We start from the raw sequence: 14,652 nt of genomic DNA, 5'->3' as shown, positions 1-14,652 counted from the left end.
TGAAATGCTGAATACAACAGGTGTAGTAGACCTCACAGTGAAATGCTGAATACAACAGGTGTAGACCTCACTGTGAAATGCTGAATACAACAGGTGTAGACCTCACTGTGAAATGCTGAATACAACAGGTGTAGACCTCACAGTGAAATGCTGAATAGAACAGGTGTAGACCTCACTGTGAAATGCTGAATAAAACAGGTGTAGACCTCACAGTGAAATGCTGAATACAACAGGTGTAGTAGACCTTACAGTGAAATGCTGAATACAACAGGTGTAGGTAGACCTCACTGTGAAATGCTGAATACAACAGGTGTAGACCTCACTGTGAAATGCTGAATACAACAGGTGTAGTAGACCTTACAGTGAAATGCTGAATACAACAGGTGTAGGTAGACCTCACTGTGAAATGCTGAATACAACAAGTGTAGACCTCACTGTGAAATGCTGAATACAACAGGTGTAGGTAGACCTCACTGTGAAATGCTGAATACAACAAGTGTAGACCTCACTGTGAAATGCTGAATACAACAGGTGTAGTAGACCTTACAGTGAAATGCTGAATACAACAGGTGTAGTAGACCTCACAGTGAAATGCTGAATACAACAGGTGTAGTAGACCTTACAGTGAAATGCTGAATACAACAGGTGTAGTAGACCATACAGTGAAATGCTGAATACAACAAGTGTAGTAGACCTCATAGTGAAATGCTGAATACAACAGGTGTAGACCTCACTGTGAAATGCTGAATACAACAGGTGTAGTAGACCTTACAGTGAAATGCTGAATACAACAGGTGTAGTAGACCTTACAGTGTAATGCTGAATACAACAGGTGTAGTAGACCTTACAGTGAAATGCTGAATACAACAGGTGTAGTAGACCTCACAGTGAAATGCTGAATACAACAGATGTAGTAGACCTCACAGTGAAATGCTGAATACAACAGGTGTAGTAGACCTCACAGTGAAATGCTGAATACAACAGGTGTAGTAGACCTTACAGTGAAATGCTGAATACAACAGGTGTGGTAGACCTTACAGTGAAATGCTGAATACAACAGGTGTGGTAGACCTTACAGTGAAATGCTGAATACAACAGGTGTAGTAGACCTCACAGTGAAATGCTGAATACAACAGGTGTAGACCTCACTGTGAAATGCTGAATACAACAGGTGTAGACCTCACTGTGAAATGCTGAATACAACAGGTGTAGTAGACCTCACAGTGAAATGCTGAATACAACAGGTGTAGTAGACCTTACAGTGAAATGCTGAATACAACAGGTGTAGTAGACCTTGCAGTGAAATGCTGAATACAACAGGTGTAGTAGACCTTACAGTGAAATGCTGAATACAACAGGTGTAGTAGACCTTACAGTTAAATGCTGAATACAACAGGTGTAGTAGACCTCACAGTGAAATGCTGAATACAACAGGTGTAGTAGACCTCACAGTGAAATGCTGAAAACAACCTTACAAGCCTTAGCCTGAAGTTAAGGGCCCTTTTTTCTCCATTTCCGCCTGACTGACGTGCCCAAAGTAAACTGCCTGTTGCTCAGGCCCTGAAGCCAGGATATACAGATAATTGGTACCATTGGAAAGAAAATACTCTGTAGTTTGTAGAAATGTTAAAATAATGTAGGAGACTATAACACAATAGATATGGTAGGAGAAAATCCAAAGAAAAACCAACCAGATTTTTATTTTGAGAGCCTATGCTCTTACAATGGAAAGTATAGGGAAATAATTAAATCTAGCTCCCAGTATGAAATTCCTATGGCTTCCACTGGGTGTCAGTAGTCTTTGGTCAAGGTTTCAGGCTTGTTTCTTCCAAAATGAGTAAGAATAATGAGTTTTAGTACAAGGACATATGCTTGGAAATTTGTGTGCGCACGCACAATGAAGACAACGTGCACCTGCTAATATCGCTTTCCTATTGAACATACTTCTTTCCGTATTAAATATTATAGTTTGATTACATTTTAGGGTATCTGAGGAATAAATAGAAACTGATTTTGACTTGTTGAAACAAAGTTTAGGGGTAGAGTACCGGATTCCGATCTTGGCATGTTGAACGAGTGGATTACTCAAATCGATGGCGCCAACTAAACTGACTTTTTGGGATATAAAGAAGGATTTTATCTAACAAAATTACACTGCGTGTTATAGCTGGGACCCTTTGGATGACAAATCAGAGGAAGATTTTCAGAAAGTAAGTGAATATTTAATTGCTATTTGTGAATTTATGAAACCTGTGCAGGTGGAAAAATATTTTGATGTGGGGCGCCGTCCTCAAACAATCGCATGGCATGCTTTTGTTGTAAAGCCTATTGTAAATCGGACAGTGAAGTTAGATTAACAAGAATTTAAGATTTAAACCGATATAAGACATTTCTATGTACCTAAATGTTTAATATCCATCATTTTTATGATTATTTATTTGAATTGCCGGAGGTTGTCCTGCTAGCGGGATGCCTAACCTTAGGAATTTACCAACAATGCAGTTCAAGAAATAGAGTTAAGAAAATATTTACTAAATAAACGAAGGTCAAAAATTTAAAATAACACAATAAATAACAATGAGGCTATATACAGGGGGTACCGGTATATGTGATACATGTCCAATAGGATAAAGCTGCTACAATCACACAGCACAACAACCACTCACAAGGGGCCAATTAGATAGCACACACACCGGTAGACAAGAGGAAGTAGTGATGGTGAACATGACCGACCACCTATAAACATACTGGTAGAATAGAGGAAGTAGTGATGGTGAACATGATTAACCACCTATAAACATACTGGTAGAATAGAGGAAGTAGTGATGGTGAACATGATTAACCACCTATAAACATACTGGTAGAATAGAGGAAGTAGTGATGGTGAACATGACCGACCACCTATAAACATACTGGTAGAATAGAGGAAGTAGTGATGGTGAACATGACCGACCACCTATAAACATACTGGTAGAATAGAGGAAGTAGTGATGGTGAACATGACCGACCACCTATAAACATACTGGTAGAATAGAGGAAGTAGTGATGGTGAACATGATTAACCACCTATAAACATACTGGTAGAATAGAGGAAGTAGTGATGGTGAACATGACCGACCACCTATAAACATACTGGTAGAATAGAGGAAGTAGTGATGGTGAACATGATTAACCACCTATAAACACACTGGTAGAATAGAGGAAGTAGTGATGGTGAACATGATTAACCACCTATAAACATACTGGTAGAATAGAGGAAGTAGTGATGGTGAACATGATTAACCACCTATAAACATACTGGTAGAATAGAGGAAGTAGTGATGGTGAACATGACCGACCACCTATAAACATACTGGTAGAATAGAGGAAGTAGTGATGGTGAACATGATTAACCACCTATAAACATACTGGTAGAATAGAGGAAGTAGTGATGGTGAACATGACCGACCACCTATAAACATACTGGTAGAATAGAGGAAGTAGTGATGGTGAACATGACCGACCACCTATAAACATACTGGTAGAATAGAGGAAGTAGTGATGGTGAACATGATTAACCACCTATAAACATACTGGTAGAATAGAGGAAGTAGTGATGGTGAACATGATTAACCACCTATAAACATACTGGTAGAATAGAGGAAGTAGTGATGGTGAACATGATTAACCACCTATAAACATACTGGTAGAATAGAGGAAGTAGTGATGGTGAACATGACCGACCACCTATAAACATACTGGTAGAATAGAGGAAGTAGTGATGGTGAACATGATTAACCACCTATAAACATACTGGTAGAATAGAGGAAGTAGTGATGGTGAACATGATTAACCACCTATAAACATACTGGTAGAATAGAGGAAGTAGTGATGGTGAACATGATTAACCACCTATAAACATACTGGTAGAATAGAGGAAGTAGTGATGGTGAACATGACCGACCACCTATAAACATACTGGTAGAATAGAGGAAGTAGTGATGGTGAACATGATTAACCACCTATAAACATACTGGTAGAATAGAGGAAGTAGTGATGGTGAACATGATTAACCACCTATAAACATACTGGTAGAATAGAGGAAGTAGTGATGGTGAACATGACCGACCACCTATAAACATACTGGTAGAATAGAGGAAGTAGTGATGGTGAACATGATTAACCACCTATAAACATACTGGTAGAAGAGGAAGTAGTGATGGTGAACATGATTAACCACCTATAAACATACTGGTAGAACAGAGGAAGTAGTGATGGTGAACATGATTAACCACCTATAAACATACTGGTAGAACAGAGGAAGTAGTGATGGTGAACATGATTAACCACCTATAAACATACTGGTAGAATAGAGGAAGTAGTGATGGTGAACATGACCGACCACCTATAAACATACTGGTAGAATAGAGGAAGTAGTGATGGTGAACATGATTAACCACCTATAAACATACTGGTAGAATAGAGGAAGTAGTGATGGTGAACATGACCGACCACCTATAAACATACTGGTAGAATAGAGGAAGTAGTGATGGTGAACATGATTAACCACCTATAAACATACTGGTAGAAGAGGAAGTAGTGATGGTGAACATGATTAACCACCTATAAACATACTGGTAGAATAGAGGAAGTAGTGATGGTGAACATGATTAACCACCTATAAACATACTGGTAGAATAGAGGAAGTAGTGATGGTGAACATGATTAACCACCTATAAACATACTGGTAGAATAGAGGAAGTAGTGATGGTGAACATGATTAACCACCTATAAACATACTGGTAGAATAGAGGAGGTAGTGATGGTGAACATGATTAACCACCTATAAACATACTGGTAGAATAGAGGAAGTAGTGATGGTGAACATGACCGACCACCTATAAACATACTGGTAGAATAGAGGAAGTAGTGATGGTGAACATGATTAACCACCTATAAACATACTGGTAGAATAGAGGAAGTAGTGATGGTGAACATGATTAACCACCTATAAACATACTGGTAGAATAGAGGAAGTAGTGATGGTGAACATGATTAACCACCTATAAACATACTGGTAGAACAGAGGAAGTAGTGATGGTGAACATGATTAACCACCTATAAACACACTGGTAGAATAGAGGAAGTAGTGATGGTGAACATGACCGACCACCTATAAACATACTGGTAGAATAGAGGAAGTAGTGATGGTGAACATGATTAACCACCTATAAACATACTGGTAGAATAGAGGAAGTAGTGATGGTGAACATGATTAACCACCTATAAACATACTGGTAGAATAGAGGAAGTAGTGATGGTGAACATGACCGACCACCTATAAACATACTGGTAGAATAGAGGAAGTAGTGATGGTGAACATGATTAACCACCTATAAACATACTGGTAGAATAGAGGAGGTAGTGATGGTGAACATGATTAACCACCTATAAACATACTGGTAGAATAGAGGAAGTAGTGATGGTGAACATGACCGACCACCTATAAACATACTGGTAGAATAGAGGAAGTAGTGATGGTGAACATGATTAACCACCGATAAACATACTGGTAGAAGAGGAAGTAGTGATGGTGAACATGATTAACCACCTATAAACATACTGGTAGAATAGAGGAAGTAGTGATGGTGAACATGATTAACCACCTATAAACATACTGGTAGAATAGAGGAAGTAGTGATGGTGAACATGATTAACCACCTATAAACATACTGGTAGAATAGAGGAAGTAGTGATGGTGAACATGACCGACCACCTATAAACATACTGGTAGAATAGAGGAAGTAGTGATGGTGAACATGATTAACCACCTATAAACATACTGGTAGAAGAGGAAGTAGTGATGGTGAACATGATTAACCACCTATAAACATACTGGTAGAATAGAGGAAGTAGTGATGGTGAACATGACCGACCACCTATCAACATACTGGTAGAATAGAGGAAGTAGTGATGGTGAACATGACCGACCACCTATAAACATACTGGTAGAATAGAGGAAGTAGTGATGGTAAACATGACCGACCACCTATAAACATACTGGTAGAATAGAGGAAGTAGTGATGGTGAACATGATTAACCACCTATAAACATACTGGTAGAATAGAGGAAGTAGTGATGGTGAACATGACCGACCACCTATAAACATACTGGTAGAATAGAGGAAGTAGTGATGGTGAACATGATTAACCACCTATAAACATACTGGTAGAATAGAGGAAGTAGTGATGGTGAACATGATTAACCACCTATAAACATACTGGTAGAATAGAGGAAGTAGTGATGGTGAACATGATTAACCACCTATAAACATACTGGTAGAATAGAGGAAGTAGTGATGGTGAACATGACCGACCACCTATAAACATACTGGTAGAATAGAGGAAGTAGTGATGGTGAACATGACCGACCACCTATAAACATACTGGTAGAATAGAGGAAGTAGTGATGGTGAACATGATTAACCACCTATAAACATACTGGTAGAATAGAGGAAGTAGTGATGGTGAACATGATTAACCACCTATAAACATACTGGTAGAATAGAGGAAGTAGTGATGGTGAACATGATTAACCACCTATAAACATACTGGTAGAATAGAGGAAGTAGTGATGGTGAACATGATTAACCACCTATAAACATACTGGTAGAATAGAGGAAGTAGTGATGGTGAACATGATTAACCACCTATAAACATACTGGTAGAATAGAGGAAGTAGTGATGGTGAACATGACCGACCACCTATAAACATACTGGTAGAATAGAGGAAGTAGTGATGGTGAACATGATTAACCACCTATAAACATACTGGTAGAATAGAGGAAGTAGTGATGGTGAACATGATTAACCACCTATAAACATACTGGTAGAATAGAGGAAGTAGTGATGGTGAACATGACCGACCACCTATAAACATACTGGTAGAATAGAGGAAGTAGTGATGGTGAACATGATTAACCACCTATAAACATACTGGTAGAATAGAGGAAGTAGTGATGGTGAACATGATTAACCACCTATAAACATACTGGTAGAATAGAGGAAGTAGTGATGGTGAACATGATTAACCACCTATAAACATACTGGTAGAATAGAGGAAGTAGTGATGGTGAACATGATTAACCACCTATAAACATACTGGTAGAATAGAGGAAGTAGTGATGGTGAACATGATTAACCACCTATAAACATACTGGTAGAATAGAGGAAGTAGTGATGGTGAACATGATTAACCACCTATAAACATACTGGTAGAATAGAGGAAGTAGTGATGGTGAACATGACCGACCACCTATAAACATACTGGTAGAATAGAGGAAGTAGTGATGGTGAACATGACCGACCACCTATAAACATACTGGTAGAATAGAGGAAGTAGTGATGGTGAACATGATTAACCACCTATAAACATACTGGTAGAATAGAGGAAGTAGTGATGGTGAACATGATTAACCACCTATAAACATACTGGTAGAATAGAGGAAGTAGTGATGGTGACCATGACCGACCACCTATAAACATACTGGTAGAATAGAGGAAGTAGTGATGGTGAACATGATTAACCACCTATAAACATACTGGTAGAACAGAGGAAGTAGTGATGGTGAACATGATTAACCACCTATAAACATACTGGTAGAATAGAGGAAGTAGTGATGGTGAACATGACCGACCACCTATAAACATACTGGTAGAATAGAGGAAGTAGTGATGGTGAACATGACCGACCACCTATAAACATACTGGTAGAATAGAGGAAGTAGTGATGGTGAACATGACCGACCACCTATAAACATACTGGTAGAATAGAGGAAGTAGTGATGGTGAACATGATTAACCACCTATAAACATACTGGTAGAATAGAGGAAGTAGTGATGGTGAACATGATTAACCACCTATAAACATACTGGTAGAATAGAGGAGGTAGTGATGGTGAACATGATTAACCACCTATAAACATACTGGTAGAATAGAGGAAGTAGTGATGGTGAACATGACCGACCACCTATAAACATACTGGTAGAATAGAGGAAGTAGTGATGGTGAACATGACCGACCACCTATAAACATACTGGTAGAAGAGGAAGTAGTGATGGTGAACATGATTAACCACCTATAAACATACTGGTAGAAGAGGAAGTAGTGATGGTGAACATGATTAACCACCTATAAACATACTGGTAGAATAGAGGAAGTAGTGATGGTGAACATGATTAACCACCTATAAACATACTGGTAGAAGAGGAAGTAGTGATGGTGAACATGATTAACCACCTATAAACATACTGGTAGAATAGAGGAGGTAGTGATGGTGAACATGATTAACCACCTATAAACATACTGGTAGAAGAGGAAGTAGTGATGGTGAACATGATTAACCACCTATAAACATACTGGTAGAATAGAGGAAGTAGTGATGGTGAACATGATTAACCACCTATAAACATACTGGTAGAATAGAGGAAGTAGTGATGGTGAACATGATTAACCACCTATAAACATACTGGTAGAATAGAGGAAGTAGTGATGGTGAACATGACCGACCACCTATAAACATACTGGTAGAATAGAGGAAGTAGTGATGGTGAACATGATTAACCACCTATAAACATACTGGTAGAAGAGGAAGTAGTGATGGTGAACATGATTAACCACCTATAAACATACTGGTAGAATAGAGGAAGTAGTGATGGTGAACATGACCGACCACCTATCAACATACTGGTAGAATAGAGGAAGTAGTGATGGTGAACATGACCGACCACCTATAAACATACTGGTAGAATAGAGGAAGTAGTGATGGTGAACATGACCGACCACCTATAAACATACTGGTAGAATAGAGGAAGTAGTGATGGTGAACATGATTAACCACCTATAAACATACTGGTAGAATAGAGGAAGTAGTGATGGTGAACATGACCGACCACCTATAAACATACTGGTAGAATAGAGGAAGTAGTGATGGTGAACATGATTAACCACCTATAAACATACTGGTAGAATAGAGGAAGTAGTGATGGTGAACATGACCGACCACCTATAAACATACTGGTAGAATAGAGGAAGTAGTGATGGTGAACATGATTAACCACCTATAAACATACTGGTAGAATAGAGGAAGTAGTGATGGTGAACATGATTAACCACCTATAAACATACTGGTAGAATAGAGGAAGTAGTGATGGTGAACATGACCGACCACCTATAAACATACTGGTAGAATAGAGGAAGTAGTGATGGTGAACATGATTAACCACCGATAAACATACTGGTAGAAGAGGAAGTAGTGATGGTGAACATGATTAACCACCTATAAACATACTGGTAGAATAGAGGAAGTAGTGATGGTGAACATGATTAACCACCTATAAACATACTGGTAGAATAGAGGAAGTAGTGATGGTGAACATGATTAACCACCTATAAACATACTGGTAGAATAGAGGAAGTAGTGATGGTGAACATGATTAACCACCTATAAACATACTGGTAGAATAGAGGAAGTAGTGATGGTGAACATGATTAACCACCTATAAACATACTGGTAGAATAGAGGAAGTAGTGATGGTGAACATGATTAACCACCTATAAACATACTGGTAGAATAGAGGAAGTAGTGATGGTGAACATGACCGACCACCTATAAACATACTGGTAGAATAGAGGAAGTAGTGATGGTGAACATGACCGACCACCTATCAACACTGTAAGAGGACAAGTATGTGTTCCAAATGGCACCCTACTCCCTACATAGTGCACTTCTATTGACCAGAGCCCTACTCCCTACATAGTGCACTTCTATTGACCAGAGCCCTACTCCCTACATAGTGCACTTCTATTGACCAGAGCCCTACTCCCTACATAGTGCACTTCTATTGACCAGAGCCCTACTCCCTACATAGTGCACTTCTATTGACCAGAGCCCTACTCCCTACATAGTGCACTTCTATTGACCAGAGCCCTACTCCCTACATAGTGCACTTCTATTGACCAGAGCCCTACTCCCTACATAGTGCACTTCTATTGACCAGAGCCCTACTCCCTACATAGTGCACTTCTATTGACCAGAGCCCTATAGGGAATAGGTTGCCATTTGGGACACAGCCCAAGTGTTTCGTGTTCCCTCCAGCCCTCAACTTGTCCCCAGACTGCCCTTTTAATCCCCTGCCCCCTGGTATGTGTTGGTGACATCACACCGATCCCCGCCCCTCCCTCCGGCCAGGCCTGGCGAGTCGATCGGGAGACTGACTGGCTCCATTCTCTGACCTCTGCCATTATCAAGATGGCGTCTGTCTGTCCGTCCGACAGGCTCAGAAGAGGATTGATATCATGGATACACATTACAGACAGATGAGAGATACTACATCTACTGTAATATAAGTATTGCGTGGCCAGCCTTCCAACATCCCATCTCATTCACTCCACTACGGTAAGAAGCCTGGGTTTTGGAGGCTACAGTAATATCTACTGGAACTGTTAGCATCAACAACATAATCCAGGAAGGAGACCAATCAACTGAAGGACTGTTCTGATGTTGCTATGAGACAGATGCAGAGGAACTTCTCTGAAAAGGTTGGCCATGACGTCTCCTGGAGGATCCCTCCTAAAGCTCCATCTCAAATGGTACCCTATTCCCTATTTAGTGCCATAGGGCTCTGGTCCGGATAACATGCCCTCTGATATGACACACTGAACTCTGTCTGCAAAGTAGTTGGTGAACCAGGCGAAGCAGTCATTAGAAAAACCAAGGCTATTGAGTCTTCCGGACATCATGTTACACAATACATGTATGTTTTGTTCGATAATGTGCATATTTATATCCAAAAATCTCAGTTTACATTGGCGCGTTACGTGCAGTAATGTTTTGATTCCAAAACATCCGGTGATTTTGCAGATAGCCACATAGTTTCACAGAAATACTCATAATAAACATTGATAAAAGATACAAGTGTTATTCACAGAATTAAAGATAGACTTCTCCTTAATGCAACCGCTGTGTCAGATTTCAAAAAAACTTTACGGAAAAAGCATAATCTGAGTACGGCGCTCAGAGCCCAATCCAGCCAAAGAAATATCCGCCATGTTGGAGTCAACAGAAGTTAGAAAATACATTATAAATATTCACTTACCTTTGATGATCTTCATCAGAATGCACTCCCGGGAATCCCAGTTCGACAATAAATGACTGATTTGTTCCATAAAGTCCATCATTTATGTCCAAATAGCCACTAGTTGTTAGCGTGTTCAGCCCAGTAATCCATCTTCATGAGGCGCGAGCACTACGTCCAGACAAAAACTCGAAAAGTTCCGTTAAAGGTCGTAGAAATATGTCAAACGATGTATGGAATCAATCTTTAGGATGTTTTTAACATAAAACTTCAATAATGTTCCAACCGGAGAATTCCATTGTCTGTAGAAAAGCACTGGAACGAGAGCTAACTCTGTCGGGAGAGTCTGAGACACTCTGCCAGACCCATGACTCATTCAGCTCCCATTCCCCCCTCCATTATAGCAGAAGCCTGAAACAAGTTTCTGAAGATGATTGACATCTAGTGGAAGCCTTAGGAAGTGCAACTTGACCCCATAGACACTGTATATTCGATAGGCAATGAGTTGAAAAACTACAAACCTCAGATTTCCCACTTCCTGGTTGGATTTTTCTCAGCTTTTCGCCTGCCATTTGAGTTCTGTTATACTCACAGACATCATTCAAACAGTTTTAGAAACTTCAGAGTGTTTTCTATCCAATACTACTAATAATATGCATATATTAGCATCTGGGACTGAGTAGGAGGCAGTTCACTCTGGGCACGCTATTCATCCAAAAGTGAAAATGCTGCCCCCTATCCCAAACAGGCTTAAAACAGGCAAATCAAATTGTTTGGGGACAGACTTGGTGGAGACAACCGAGCACTGAAGGTGATCCTTGGTAAAGATTGCCACTCCCCCACCTTTGGAAGATCTGTCTTGCCAAAAATGGTTATAACCAGAAAGGTTAACATCAGTATTCAAAACACTCTTCCTTAACCACATCTCAGTAATGACCAACACATCTTGATTGGAACTGTGAACCCACACTTTAAATTGATCCATTTTAGGTAATAAGCTTCTAGTGTTAATGTGCAGAAAACCCAGGCTTTTGCGAGAGCAGAAATCAGTGAAGCAGATATCAGAGCACAAGTCAGATTACAATGAAGAGCAAGACGTGCCGCTCTGTTCTGGGCCAGCTGCAGCTTAACTAGATCTTTCCTTGCAGCACTGGACCACACGACTGTTTAAAAAAACAGAGCATCTCTTTATTATGGACAGACCTCTCCCCATCTTTACAACCATTTAATCAATATGTTTTAACCATAACTGTTTACAATCTAAGGTAGCACCAAGTAATTTAGTCTCCTCAACTTGCTCAACAGCCACACCATTCATTACCAGATTCAGCTGAGGTCTATAATTTAGGGAATGATTTGTACCAAATACAATGCTCTTACTTTTAGAGATATTCAGGACCAGTTTATTACTGGCCACCCATTCCAAAACAGACTGCAACTCTTTGACTTCATTAGCTGTGGTTGCTGATGCGTATATGGTTGAATCATCAGCGTACATGGACACATGCTTTGTTTAATGCCAGTGTCAGGTCATTGATAAAAATAGAAAAGAGTAGAGGACCTAGACGGCTGCCCTGTGGTACACCACACTTTACATATTTGACATTAGAGAAGTTTCCATGAAATAAATATTTTGAGTTTAGAATGGATCGGCCTTACGGTTGAAAAGTCATAACTCAAGAGGTTAAGTTTAGAATGGATCGGCCTTAAGGTTGAAAAGTCCTAACTCAAGAGCCTTAAGTTTAGAATGGATCGGCCTTACGGTTGCAGGCTGTAAAGCTCTTATTGGTGGCTTCATTGAGGCAAGGCCATGACAACTGGTGTGAGCTGTGAGGACAAAGAGAGGAGAGAGATGTCTATAGACTGGGAGAACAGACAGAGACAGCACATCTGATCTGGGGGACACCTCTCTCAGACGCCTCCGGCCTCCCCCTCTCTCTCTCACTCCCATGACCCCTCGTCCCCACTCCATCTCCATAAAGGATCCTCTCTCCTTCTCTCCGTCACTCCTTCCCCTGACCCCTCGTCCCCACCACGTCTCCATAAAGCAAAGCTTCCTCTCCCTCTCCCCTGCTCTCTGTCTCCACTTCTCTCCCTCTCTCCTGGTCTCCTTCCCCAGTGTCTCCATAAAGCCTGTGGTGGTCATTATTTTGGGCAGATGGAGGAGAGGTTAGCGTCTGTCACTCCTGAAGAGGGGATCGTAGGGATGACAGAGAAGAAAGAGCTCATCAGAGAAAAGACCAGAAGCAGGAGGGAGCTTTTCATTGGTGTGAAAGACGTTGAAGAGGATAAGGAGCGCTGGGAAGCGCTGGGCATACAAATAGTCTCTCTAGAATGGGCTTAGAGCCTCTAACCCTGGCCATTTGAATGGGTATGGCCGTTCTACTCATTCTGGGGTCCCCTGTCCTCACAGTCAGCTGACAGAGAGAAAGAGAAGAATGGCAGGGTTCAAGGCCCTCTCTAGGACCCACACAATAGGAGTGGCTCGCTCTTCTTCTCCTTTCAGACATGTAGCTTGAATATCTCCAGATGAAGATGGCAGAAGCCCTGAGAGAGAGATTCCACAAGGCTGTGAACGATCTGAGAGGCAACATGGGCCTTCTATGCCATCAAAAGGAACATCAAATTTGACATAACAATTAGGATCTGGCTAAAAAATACTTGAATCAGTTATAGAACCCATTGCCCTTTATGGTTGTGAGGTCTGGGGTCCGCTCACCAACCAAGAATTCACTAAATAGGACAAACACCAGATTGAGACTCTGCAAATGTCAGAGATTAAGATACAGTCGAATAGTATAGAATACAGTATATACATATGAGTAATGCAAGATATGCAAATATTATTAAAGTGACTAGTGTTCCATTTATTAAAGTGGCCAGTGTTTTCAAGTCTATGTATATAGGCAGCAGCCTCTAATGTGCTAGTGATGGCTATTTAACAGTCGGATGGCCTTGAGATAGAAGCTGTTTTTCAGTCTGTCGGTTCCAGCTTTGATGCACGTGTACTGACCTCGCCTTCTGGAGGATAGTGGGGAGAACAGGCAGTGGCTCGGGTGGTTTTTGTCCTTGATGGTCTTTTTGTCCTTCCTGTGACATCGGGTGTTGTATGTGTCCTGGAGGGCAGGTAGTTTGCCCTTGGTGATGCATTGGGCAGAACACACAACCTTCTGGAGAGCCCTGCCGTTGCGGGCTGTTGCGCTTTCTTCACCACACTGTCTGCGTGGGTGGACCATTTCAGTTTGTCAGTGAAGCATTCCACCTTCTCCACTGCGGTCCTGTCGATGTGGATCGAGGGGTGCTTCCTCTGCTGTTTCCTGAAGTCCATGATCATCTCCTTTGTTTTGTTGACGTTGAGTGAGAGATTATTTTCCTGGCACCACACTCCCAGAGGCGTGAGGCTGTCTCGTCATTGTTGGTAATCAAGCCTACTACTGTTGTGTTGTCTGCAACCTTGATGATTGAGTTGGAGGCCTGCTTGGCCACACAGTCATGGTGAACAGGATGGGGTTTGTGGGGCCCCAGCGTTGAGGATCAC

This window comes from Salvelinus alpinus, chromosome 5 (assembly GCF_045679555.1).
Source record: "Salvelinus alpinus chromosome 5, SLU_Salpinus.1, whole genome shotgun sequence".
Taxonomy (NCBI): Eukaryota; Metazoa; Chordata; class Actinopteri; order Salmoniformes; family Salmonidae; genus Salvelinus; species Salvelinus alpinus.
The sequence above is the reverse complement of the archived record's forward strand: the minus strand, read 5'-3'. Positions refer to the sequence as shown.